We start from the raw sequence: 13,298 nt of genomic DNA on the forward strand, positions 1-13,298 counted from the left end.
GAGATTTATGCAGTTTGGGGTGAATGTGTCGGGGGATCTGAGTCAGTTACTTGAAGCACCACAATGAAATGCTCTCCCTCAGCTCTGGATAAACCCTAAAGCAGGTTTCTTTCCCTTTTTATTCCAGTGTTATGTTCAAAATGGAAAAAGCTCAAGAACACTGGGGAGAAGAGGAAGCTAATTAGTACACCTTCTAATGTTTCCTGTTTACCTGTTTAACCCCCTGCTTATCTGTACCAGTGGGTTTTCCTTCTATGTATCACTTTTACTTTCTCAACACAGAATGCATATTCTCCGATTTTAACAGCACAGGCTGCTGGCCATCATTTCATCTAAGCCAGAGGTATAATGCTCTGTGTATGATCAGTGCATTGAAACCACATGTCATTTCAGCTCAGGTCAGCTTTGTCAGGGCCTAGTAGAACATGCCAGGTACTGGGCCAAAGGGACATGAAAATGAGTGTGTGAGGGAAGGGGGCACAGGTGATGTTAGAAGAAAAGAAGAATCTTTGAGGGTTCATGGGAAAAAAGCAATCCATTATGGAGAAATTTTGACTTTTTTTTACCATACTAGTTAGAGTACATTTGCATTATTTTCTTCATTTCACTATACAGATCATGCTCAAAAGAACATTGGTTCACTGCCTTCCCCCTGCAAAACTACCCACACCTAAAACCTGCACAAGTAAAGTGTGTATGTTCTTTGTCCTGCTATTTCTCAGCAGAGCCTACTCACACCTTGAGACTCTAGTTTGAACCCCGCCTTCCAGGGGTTAGGATCCACGTTCTGTGGCCAAAAATGGTTTCCTGCCTTGAAGAAAAATGACTTAACAAGCTTTGTATACATGGCTGCCCAAAACATTTTGGTAAGCTAAATAAATGTGAATGAATCAAAAACATATGGATTACGTTTTCTTGAATATACCTGTAATTTTATGAGAAATGACTTTGTCCCCAAGCATTCTGTTCTCCTGAACTTTCTGTCTGGACTCCAAATGTTACCATGATTCCTGGAAGGGGCCAGTTTGGCCTGGCATTTTCAGGCTGATGATGTGCATTTCTTAGAAACCGTAACTCCTTTCCTGCCTCCTATTGGCAGATTTTGGGGAGGGGTCAGCCCACATGAGACCACTCTTAGCTTCTCAGTCATCCTTTCCCTGAATGGTGGCTCCCCACCACCTGCTCCCTGGAAACTCAGAGGAAGCAAGGATTTCCCATTCTTTCTTGAGAAAGGCTCATCCCCCTAGCCCAGGCCTTGAAGAGAAAGAATTACCCCCACAGCTTCCCATTTTAGAGAGAAGGAAAGAGAAAGGCTCTGAGACATTTTCTTCTGCTACAGAGCTATCATGAACAAGTTTGTAGCTCACATTTTCTCCTTACTTTCATCCTGTCCACTTTGTCAGCTAGTACTTCATCTTCATGAAATTCAAACCGTGATATTCCAGGCCCTGCCATGCCTTGCTGTGGAAGAAAAAAAACTGCTTTCCTAGAGGCCAATGTCTCTCCCACCCCCTTGATTAAGGCTGCTTGGCCCACCTGCTGCCGAGAAAGCAGAGGTGATTCAAACATGGGCACGGCCTCTCGGAGCTGGGGGCCGAGGGCTCATTTGAGGAAGAACAGACCACTAATAAATTGCACGGTCATTACCCTTTATGCATACTTGTTCTAATAGGTGTTGCAGATTCCAGCCTCCTAATAAGGAAAGGAAGTAGAAAAACACATAAATTCTCTCAAGGGAGTCAGACAGCCCAAAGCCACGTTCAACAGCTGCAAACGTTACCATGAGCACAAAAGCAAAACAGGGCTTAAAGAAGTGATACATTGCCAGGGATTCTGGCAAGATTTCCTTGGATCCAGACTATGTTTTGTGCTGTTTCAGTTGAAAAGAAGAGCAGCAGGCCTGCCTGCCACATGTGATGGAATTCGGACATTAAATAAACAATGGCATTAATTGATCTAAAAGGGATTCATTGAATGCATCCCAATGTTTGCCTTTATACCATAGATTTGTTTGTTTGCTTAGTTGCTTATTTTAACTTTTTCTTTTACCTCTCTCTCTCTCTCTCTCTCTCTCTCTCTTTTTAAAGTCTCAGCAGTTCATGTTTTGGCACAAGATGGAGGGTTTTTTTTGTTTGTGTGTTTGTTTGTTTTTGTTTTTGTTGGGTTTTTTTGTCCAATGCCACAGTGCCCTTAGGTCTAAATTTTGAATGCTTGAAGGTTTGCTTGGGTAATGTTTTTTCCCCCTCCCTCCCTTCTTCCTTTCCTTCCTCTCTTCTTTTCTAAGATTTACTTTCTCTGCGTTGATCTGGAGATTTGTTAGAGATGTGCGCTGCTTATTTATGGTGACAGCAAAGTGGAAATTCAGGTGCCTCTTTAAGAAGTCATTAGTCTTCCCCCCTGAGAGTTTAAGGGCTTAAGAAGAAAATCCATGAGAATATATAGGATGGGAGTTCAAAGTAGACCCCAAAATCCAGGGCAGCAGATATGAATTTCTTGTGTATTTTGATTTGGTCCAAATTTGCTTTTGAGTTTTGTTAATTAAGACCCAGTCTTTCCTATGAGCTACAACTAGTTTTTCACAAAGGATGTGTTCTAAACTTTATTTCACAGTCACTGTTCTGTTTCATCTAGTCTTGCTCACACTGACTTTGGGAAGCTACTTTTGAGAAGAATGTTTGATTCTGATTTTTTTTTAAAGTAATTTGTTTCATCTAGTTTTGTACAAAGTGTTGCTGGAATATTGAGTTCCTGGAGGGTCCCTTTTTGAATAAGATGCAGAACCCCACAGAACTGAATGTTTCATTAAACAACGAGGAGCTTTCCTCAATTACTTCCCAATATTTTTTTATGCTTGTTCTGAAATGCAGTATAAGTGAAAGTCTCCTTTACCCCCTTCTGGGGACCTTTGTCCCTTTTCCAAACCATAAAGTTAGTCCAGGAAAACAGGAAGTCAGGCCTACACTCAGTTCTTTAGTATCCAGTCAGGCATTTTTCTTTACTTCTCCATTTTGTGTCATAGACAAGGAAACCAAGATACTTTACGGAGTTTCACATTTAGCCGAGGACACATAGGCAACCATGGCAGAAACATAATGACTTAAACCCCAAGGCCAGTGATCCTCAAAATGTTCCAGGAAATTCAAGATTCCAAAACAGTGTTTCAGATGTAGAAACCTTCAATTCCAAATAAATAGCTTTTGGGAAACTATCTGGCAATATCTATTAAAATGAATAATACATGTAGTCTTTGACCTAGCACCTCAACTTTGTGGTAACTTCCTTTAAAAATAAGTGCCATAGTATACTATGTATATATATATATATATATATATATATATATATATATATATATATATATATATGTTTATATCTATCTACACACACACACACAGACACACACACAGGATCCTCACTGTTCAATGAAAACATTCTAGTCTGTAGGGTTCAGCATAAATGAGTTATGCATAAGATTTAATTAGAAAAGAAAGAAAAGTCATGCCAGGTGGTGACCCCCTCAGAGAGGGAGAGATGCAGCAGAGGAGGGGCTGTGAGCATCTCACCTGTTTTTGTAATGTTTTATTTCTTCAGGTGGATGGTGTTAGTACAAGAGGATCATTATGTTATTCTTTACGCTCTTGTATGTCTGAAACATTTCAAAATGAGTGTTGAGTTTTACAATGTTTTGAAGCCTAGAGGTTGGTAGGTTATTACAGAGTATTATAATCCCAGTGGGAACCACTGGGTGAGGGAGATGGAGGACAATATCCCTAAAGATGTCACACTTACCTCCCCCCAGTTGGACCTCCCCACTGCTCGCTGTAGAAATGTATTATGACATCCCAGAGAAGAAAAACATTTTAACTTTTGAACACATGATGGTCCATGAATCATTATAGTTTGTGAATTAACAATGGCATAAATTGATTGAAAAAAGATTCGGTTATGATTATTGTAAAACATAGGTCACACTTCTATTTGTTCACGTAAACATCATAACTGCTTGTCGCAATAGAAACTGCAATGAGCATCATCTCATAGAAAGCCTGTTCTCACTACCCATAAACAGGTCAATTAGATGTGCTCTCCCCCTGGCTCTACCACAGTGACACAGTAAGCACTTAACCATGGACTTCAGGGGTAAACAAGATGCCAGAGTCATCTGGTGTAACCCTGTCCTTCTGCAGGGATTTTAAGGAAGCAGATTCAGAGAGTCTGAATGACTCCTTCCCATCCCTACCTTCTGAATTTTGCACTGTATCACACCTGTCACCATAAATCAAAGGGCCCCTCCCAGCCTACTTGAATGAAACCATCATCCTAAAACATCAGCTTGCTTAATTATACTTAATTCCCTAAACTTTCTCCTGTGGTGGGACAGGAAGTGCAACTGGATATTGCTTTCTCTTGGAAGTATTTGGAAGAGCTGTACTAGAGTGTTAGAATGAGTGTCTATTCCCAGTCAGAGGAAGTTGCCTTTCAGTGGTGGTGAACTACGGCCACTTGCCCCCAGAACGAGTCATCTATCACTTTACTGTAGAACGAGCTGTAACATCTAGAACGTGTAGCTCCTCTTAAAGGCTCAGAATACTACTCAGAAAGTTACTTCAAATACGGTTTATTGTCATGGTCAAATCAACTCAATGTAGCTGAATATAACTGCTATGTTATTTGAATTTTTGTTTATATATGATGACTGACTTTTCATTAACATGGATGTGTTGTATTGTAAAATGCTGTAACTTCTGTCAGCAGCAGGGAAGGGAGTGATATTGCGAAGTGCACTAAAGCCGTCCCCAGGAGGCAGGTTGAATAGGAAGCACTCAGGCAGGTACGCTGGTCTCCTGCGTGTCCACTCTCAAAGGGAGAGGAAAGCAGGAAGAGGAAGCTGACCCCTAAAGAAAGAAAGAGAAAACAAGGCAAAGCTGGACAGAAGCAGGCTTGCGGAGAAAGGACATTTGATCAGACAACTTACAAAGCATGATCCAGATGCCCTGACAGCTGATGAGATGTAAAACTGTGTTTTGTTTGTTTTCTTTTATCTCACAAGGACTCATTCTTATCAGCTGAGGTAGAGCACAAATACTAAGCAGAACTAGGCCAAGAGTAATTCTGGGATAAGAATGCAATGACAAGAAAGTATTTGCCTTACCTTGTTCTCCTACCTGTGTGTGACGCATTCGTTTATTTATATTTGGAATGGAATGCAGTAATTTATCATATCTTTATTCCACAACTGAAGTCATCCTTTTCCTCCCTGAACCAGCATCTCCTCCTGAATTATCTCTCCCAGTTGGGGCACCCAGTGCAGCGAGGCCCTCCAACCCATAACCCTTGAAACTCTAGGAGAACTATAATCTTGCTCACTCCCCAGCAACGCATCCTAAACATTTCTTCTTGAAAAAAACGAGACATAAGATCGCCTCTGGAAGCAATTATTGGTTTCTTTAATGTCAGCTTTATTAAGATATATTTATATATCATATATATACTTTATATATAGATATATAAAATTCTTACCATTTTGAAGTGTACAGTTCAGGGGTGTTTAAAATATTCACAGAATTGTGCAACCATCAGCAATATCTCATTGTACATCTTTATCACCCAGAAAAGAAAGCCTTTAGTGGTCACTCACAATCCACCCTCAGCAACACTAATCTACATTCTGTCTATGGATTTGCATATTCTAGATATTTCATATAAATGTAAACATATAACATGTGGCCTTTGGTGTTTGGTTTCTTTCACTGAGCATAATGCTGTGAAGGTTCAAGCATGTCATAGCGTGTAAGAGTACATTTCTTTTTCTGGCTGAATAATATTCTATTTTATGGCTATACCACATTTTGCTTATCCATACAGCAACTGATGGATGTCTAGATTGTTTCCACTTTTTGGCTACTGTGAGCAGTGCTGCTGTGAACACTTATTTACAAGTTTTTGTGTGGACATATGTCTCAGTTCTCTTGTGAATATACCAAGGAGTAGAATTGCTGGGTTATAAGGTAACTCTATATTTAACATCTTGAGAAATTTTCAAACTGTTTTCCAAAGTGGCCACACCATTTTACAACCCCACTAGCAAAGTATGGAGGTTGCAACTTCTCTGCATCATTGTCAACGTTTATTATTACAAGTCTCTTTTATTTTAGCCATCCTCATAAATTGTGAAGTTATATCTTGTTATGTTTTGATTTGCATTTCCCGAATGACTAAAGATATTGAACATCTTTTCATGTGCTTGTTATCCATCTGCATATACTCTTTCAAGAAATATCTATTCAAAAATTTTAGTTATTTTTAAACTGGGTTATTTGTCTTTTTACTGTTGGATTGTATAAATTTATATATTTTGCATTCACATGCTTTATCAGACATATGATTGGCATATAAGATGTAGGTATTTTCTATCATCTCGTGGATTGTCTTTTCACTTTCTTGATGCTACTATGTGCAGTATAAAAGTTTATAATTTTGATTAAGTACATTTTATAAGTCTTTTCTTTCATCACTTGTGCTAAGAAACCACTGTCTAATGTAAAGTCATGAAGATTTATCCCTATTTTTTTCTAAGAGTTTTATAATTTTAGCTCCTACATTTAGATTTTTCAATCCATTTGAGTTCATTTTTTACATGGTGTGAGGTAGGAGTTCAACTTCCTTTTTGTGCATGTGGATATCCAATTTTCCCAGCACCATTTTTTGAAAAGACTGTTCTTTCCCTGTTGAATTATCTTGATACCCTGTAGATGATTAGTTGACCCTAAAAATGAGGGTTTATTTCTGGATCTCAATTTTATTCCATTGAACTATATGTCTATTCCCATGCCAGGACAACACCATCTTAATTACTATAGCTTTGAAGTAAGTTTTGAGGTCAAGAATTTTAAGTCCTCTAACTTTGTTCTTTTTCAACACTGTTTGAGCTATTCTGGGTCCTTTCCATTTCTGTGCAATAAAGAACTTGGCTTGCCTTTGTCCCCAGTTCCTGGGAGGTAACCTCTAAACCCTTGGAATTTCCTGAGTCAAAGAAGTATCTTTTATTCATGTTGGGTCCCTGGGACCACACCTGATAGTTTATGCTAATGAGGTGACTCATGGTGGTCCCTTAGATAGTTTATGCTAAGGAGATGACCCGAGATGGGTGTTGGCCATTCCAGAGAGACCAACTATGTGATTACAGTGTTGAGGCTTTGAGCCACATGATATCAGCCCAACCCCTGGAAGGGGAGGGGAGCTGGAGACTGAGTTTAACCACATAGCCAATGATTCAATCAATCATGCCTTTGTAATGAAACCTCAGTAAAAACTCTGAATACTGAAGCTTGGTAAGCTATCCCAGTTGACAATACTGTGAGTATGGTTACACTTGGATGCTAAGAGGGTGGTACATCCCTGAGGAAAGTGGAAGCTTTCCATTTGGAATCCTCCTAGACTTCACATGATGTGTCTCTCCTTTTAGCTGGTTCTAATTTGTAACTGTGATCCTAAGTATAGCACTTCCTGAGTCCTGTGAATTGTTTTAATGAATTATCAAAACTGAGGATGATCATGGGAACCCCTGAATTTGTAGCCAGCTGGCCAGAAGTGAGGATAGTCTTGGGGATCCCTGGAATTGTGGCTGGTCTCTGAAACAAGAACAGTCTTTTGGGGAACTGTGCCTTTAACCTTGAGTTTGGCTAACTCCAGTTAATATTCATATAAATTTTAGGATCAGGTTGTCAATTTCTGCAAAAAAAAAAAAAAAGGCAGCTGGGATTTTGATAAGGATTGCACTGAATCTATGGATCAATTTAGGGAATGTTGCCCTCTTAACAATGATAAGTCTTCTGATCAATGAACAGAGAATGTCTGTACATTTATTTAGGGTCCATTCTTTCAATAATATTTTATAATTTTCATTGTACAAATCTTTTGCCTCCTTGGTTAAATTTATTCCTAGATATCTTATGCTTTTTGATGCTATTGTAAATAAAATTGTTTTCTTAATTTTATTTTTGGTTGTTCATTGTTAGTGTATAGACTACAATTGATTTTTGTATACTGATCTTATATCCTGCAACCTTGCTCAACTCATTTTTTAGTTCTAATAGTTTTAAAATAAATTTTCTATATACAAGATAATGTAATCTCAGAATAGAGATAGTTTTCACTTCCTCCATTCCATTCTGGATGTCTTTTAATTTCCATTTCTTTTTATCACCTAACAACTCTGAGTAGAACTTCCAGTAAAATATTGAATTGAAGTCCCAAGAGTAGACATTTTTGTCTTGTTTCTGATCTTAGGGAGAGAGCATTTGCTGTGGGTTTTTCACAAATGGCCTAATTTGTTGAATCTTTTTATTAAGAATACCTATTGTTTTCTGAAGAGCCAAAAAGAGGAGATGAATGAAACGCCCTATAAAACAACAAATATGAGATGCTCTTTCATTTAGCTAGTTCCTTATTCTCCATTCAAGTTGTGGCTTTTGAGGAGGGAACCCCTGAATCATAGACAGGAGTCAACCGGGCTGCCCTTAATTTTGTACAAAGAATATGAGGAGATAACCCCCTCACATCCACATTGACCTGCATCCAAATCATCTAATCAAGAAAACATCCAGTTAAAATGCTCCTGATTTTGACCTGATGAGCAGCAAAGGGGTCCTGAATCAAGAATAACTATTTCAGGGAAGTATTTTTTAGTTCAGAGAAAGCTCCTTCTTCTTAATGGTAAGCAAATTGTCTCTTACTAGGACATTTTTCAACTTTTCTTCCCCGAAATGGTAGATACTTAAGCAAAGGAAAGAGGGAGGACTGAGAATTTGGGGTTCATTTATTCTCAGTGGTGGCTTAGTCCATCCTTCACGGCATGTACTATTCTCATAAGCATGGCCTTTTGTAGTCCCCTGGTCCCAACTACACAAGAAGGGAATTTAAAAAGGAGGTTCAGAGTGAGGAACTTTACCAGAGACAGCACTGACTAGAATATTTTCTTTGAAAAGACAACTCTCTATCATGCTATTATTGTTTGCATCATCCTAAGTGTGCAATGAAATATTTCTTTTCATCCTCTGCACATGCTGACCAAATTTAGTGACCGCCATGTGAAGCTGTGTCAGGGCTCAGTGACTCAGAGTGCTCTGACCAGCTAAGGTTGCCTGGCAAGGCCAGAGACACAGGAGGAGATATGGTGTCCTATCTCAATTGTTCCCTCAAGGTAATTAGTAGTAAACCTCTCTTCAAAAGGTTTATGTAATTGTTGCAAAGGAAGCAAGATAGGGAAGCTGAGGAGGAATGTTTCCTGGTCTAGGGAGGAGAAGGGAGGGAGAGAGGAATTACATTTTTAAATTGCTGTGGACTAAGAAAAGAAGCAAGAAGAAGAAATGAATATAACAAAGAAGGATTGAGGATTGACTTTGAAGTTTAGCTGGAGTTCCATAGTTGCAAACATTTTTGCATAAAATGCAGAAAAAAAATATTTGCTTTTCATGATCTGGGGGACTTATAGAGATGACTGCCTCAATTCTGATACCTTTCACATTGTGACTCCCACTGCTGTATTTTTCTGAGCAGATCGTGACATGATTTTGACACTTCAAAAAACACCGGTGTTGAGTCTCTTTTAAACAGGTCTAGAACTGGTATGGGTGTAGAAGGAAAGCCAGGGTCTTATCTTCCTCCCTGATCACCCCAATTTGCCCTGACTGTAAGAGAGACCATTGGAAAGTTCAGGTTGGGACAGAAACCAAGCAACACCTCCCAAACGATGCCAAGACAGGCCAGAGCTACTGGAGTCACACCATTCATTGCACGAGCAGGTGTTGTGTGAACTCTAAAACAGTGCTTCCCACTGTGCACCAAGGAAGGAGGTCAGAATGAGTGATGGGAAAAATAAAAATACCAGTTCACTGTCGTGGGATCTACACATGGAAGTTTGAGTGAATCACGTGCTCTCTAAAGACAGCTAGACAGGGTTCTAAATCCTGACTGTGCACATGTGATTTAGAAAGCCCTGGACAATGTTTTTTTTTTTAATTTTTATACAAATTTTAAAGGTTACTTTCTATTTACAGTTATTACAAAATGTTGGCTATATTTGCCATGTTGTACAATAAATCCTTGAGCCTATTGTATACCCAATAGTTTGTACCTCTCACTACCCACCCCTATACTGCCCGTCCCCACCCCTCCTTAATGGTAATAACTAGTTTGCTCTATATATCTGTGAGTCTTCTTCTTTTTTGTTATATTCACTAGTTTGTTGTATTTTTTATATTCCACATATAAGTGATATCATACAGTATTTGTCTTTATCTGTCTGACTTATTTCAGTTAGCATAATGCCCTCCAAGTACATCCATGCTGTTGCAAATGGCAAAATTTCATTCTTTTTTACAGCTGAGTAATATTCTACTGTATATCTGTACTACGTCTTCTTTATCGATTCATCTGTTGATAGACACAGGTTGTATGGACAATGTTTTATTTAACTTTAATATTTCCTCATCTGTGAAAAAGGGATAGTAATAGTAGCTGAATCATGAAATGATGTGTATAATGAACACACAATAAGATGTATGTGTGTGTGTGTGTGTGTAAATAAAATTTTTGTATATATTTTACCAGATTTCATGAGTAACATTTTGGGCAGTAAGGATAGAAACACTCTAGCATAGATTAGAGTTAATTTCTTCAATATCAGGTTTTTTAATCTAAATAGGAATTAAATATGAATCAGAGAAAAGATTAATTTCAGGATGGAGAAAAACAACACTTTCTTAAGAGGGGCTGTGAGAGGTGGGAAAGAAAAGCTGTGAGAAACAGGAAAAGGTGCTTTTTCTTCTCTAGCAACAAGAGCACTGGGCCGACTCACTCGGCACCCCAGTGGGGCCTGGCTGAGGACTCCCAGTGTGGTGTCAACTCTGTACCATTGGGGATGAAAACCCTTGGCTAGTGGAGGGCCCACTGCAGGGCTGAGTCTCCCTGAGCCCTCAGAAATTTTGATGTGTTCCTGATGACACAAATGATGATATATTCATGTTGTCACTTGACATGTAACTTCTTGAGCTTTCTTCAACATTTGTGAAAGAGTCACTGAATCATCTTCAGTTGCAAAACTAGAAAGTTAGAGGTTAGGGGCTCTGTGTTAACTGTTCGGAGTCTGAGGCTGAGCTAAAAACTCCCAACTTTCAGCTAGAAGGAGCTCTTGATTTACAATCACACCAGGATGGATTACCTGAAAACTCAACCTTCAGGCAAACTGTGATTAACTTGACCAAAGACATCTGGGAGAGCCATCGATGGCCTGAAATTATGACCTTAGTATTCTGGCCTGAAACTAGACACCACTGGAATTGCCTTCCTGAAAGACTCCAGCACAGGGGCCTTTGTTTGGTATTCCAACAGCTTTTTTTTTCTTGGAGCAGTTCAGTAAAAAACACCTCCACAGGGACAGTCCATGAAGAAACAAGCACGACTTCCCAGCTTAGCAGAAATTGCTTTTTATAAAACAAACTCCATCTTGCTCAAATCATGAGACAAAAAAAAAAATGAATGCCTCAATAATTAGCAACCGCTGAATAAGTAGGTTTATCAGAGCGTGAACTAAATATAAAATTTGGTGCTTGAAAAAATCATATGCTCACAATTAGCTGGGCTTTCCTGCTGATACTGTAAAATCGCAACAGGCTGTCAGGATTCATTTTTGGTTGCTGTTATCAGCAGTGAATAAAGGTTGGAGTGAAATGCGAAACAGACTTACAGGTGCTAACGTAAGTAATTTATCAGTGTGAGGCAGGCTCCCTTTTGTTCTCTGAAAAGCCTTGGGAACTTCAGTGTCTTCTTTTGTGCCAGGGAGTTGACAATCCAGCAGCAGACACAGAAGTAGGACTTGAAAAGAAACTAAAGAAATAAAAAATCAATGAGCCCTCTCACCCAAAGGTGACTTTCAAGAAATTATTTGGGTTTAAAACTAAAGTTTTAGGCCTGCCAAATATTGATATTTCCTCTGTCTTTTCTTCTCTCTCCCAGCTGTCACTTTGCCCTCTAATCTGGGTCTTTTGGTCCTCAGGGGACTTGAAATGATTTTTTTGTCTCTGCAGGGTGCAAACTCCCATGCCTGTAAGGGCAAGAGGCCTGTAGAGCTTGTGCCCTCAGGCTGAGAGGACTGTGCTCACATTCACAGAAGAAAAATCAAGTTCACCTATTCCCTTCCCACTTGGACCACCTTGAGGGCACGGAAAACGGGTGAAATGAGAATATCTAGATTTATAAAATTAAGGCAATGTTCAAAAAAAGACAGAGCCTATAAAACAGGTGAAAAGGTAAAACTATTTGTGTCCATGAACTTTCCAAGAAAATTGCTGTGGTGGCTTTTCACATTTTAAAAACCAAACTCATACCTTCAGAGGAAAATAAACATAAATTAGAGGATTATACTGATCTCCGAAGAATAACGGAGAGTATTAAGTAGCTTTGGAAACACTGAAAATTTTACTAGAGTTTAAATCCCTCAAATGAATTGAAAATCTTTTGTTTTAACGAGAAACAACAAATGGACGTGGCTGATAACAAATAGTCCCACTTCTTGGATGAAGTTCTCACATAGGAAGGGACAAGGGAACAGGTATGGAGAGATGAGCTATCAGTAGCTCAAAGCTGTTTTGAAATATGCTCATCAATTTAGTTTTTCCCCTCAATTTCCCTTAATTTTCCCACAATTTATTTCTCAGTATACCTTTCCTAGTACTTAAACTTCCTTCCCCAAAGATTTTTAAACATGAAAATCAATTTTGAAATAAAGATTTGTTTTTCTATGGGATTATGAAGATTTTTGTGTAAATAATCTAAGTGAGAACCTTTAGTTTGAACCCTTAGAGATTTCAGTAATTTACAAGGAATGGAGAGTATTTTCCTAAAGAAAGCACTGTTGAAATGCAGGCATACCTCATTTTATTATGCTTTGCAGATATTGACATTTATAATTTGAAGGTTTATGGCAACCCTGTGGCGTTGAGCAAGATTATTGGCGCCATTTTCCAAGAGCATTTGCTCACTTGGTGTCTCTGTGCCACATTTCGGTAATTCTCATAATATTTCAGACATTTTCATCATTATTATATTTGTTATGGTGATCTGTGATCAGCGATCTTTGATGTTACTATTGCGACCCGGGGAAGGCTCACATGATGGTTAGCATTTTTTAGCAATGAAATATTTTTTAATTAAAGCATATACATTGTTTTTCTAAGACATAACTTAGTTGTACACTTAATAGACTACAGTTTAGTGTAAATATTACTTTTATATGTACTGGG

This window comes from Mesoplodon bidens (assembly GCF_964165515.1).
Source record: "Mesoplodon bidens genome assembly, chromosome: 6".
In the NCBI taxonomy this organism is placed as follows: Eukaryota; Metazoa; Chordata; class Mammalia; order Artiodactyla; family Ziphiidae; genus Mesoplodon; species Mesoplodon bidens.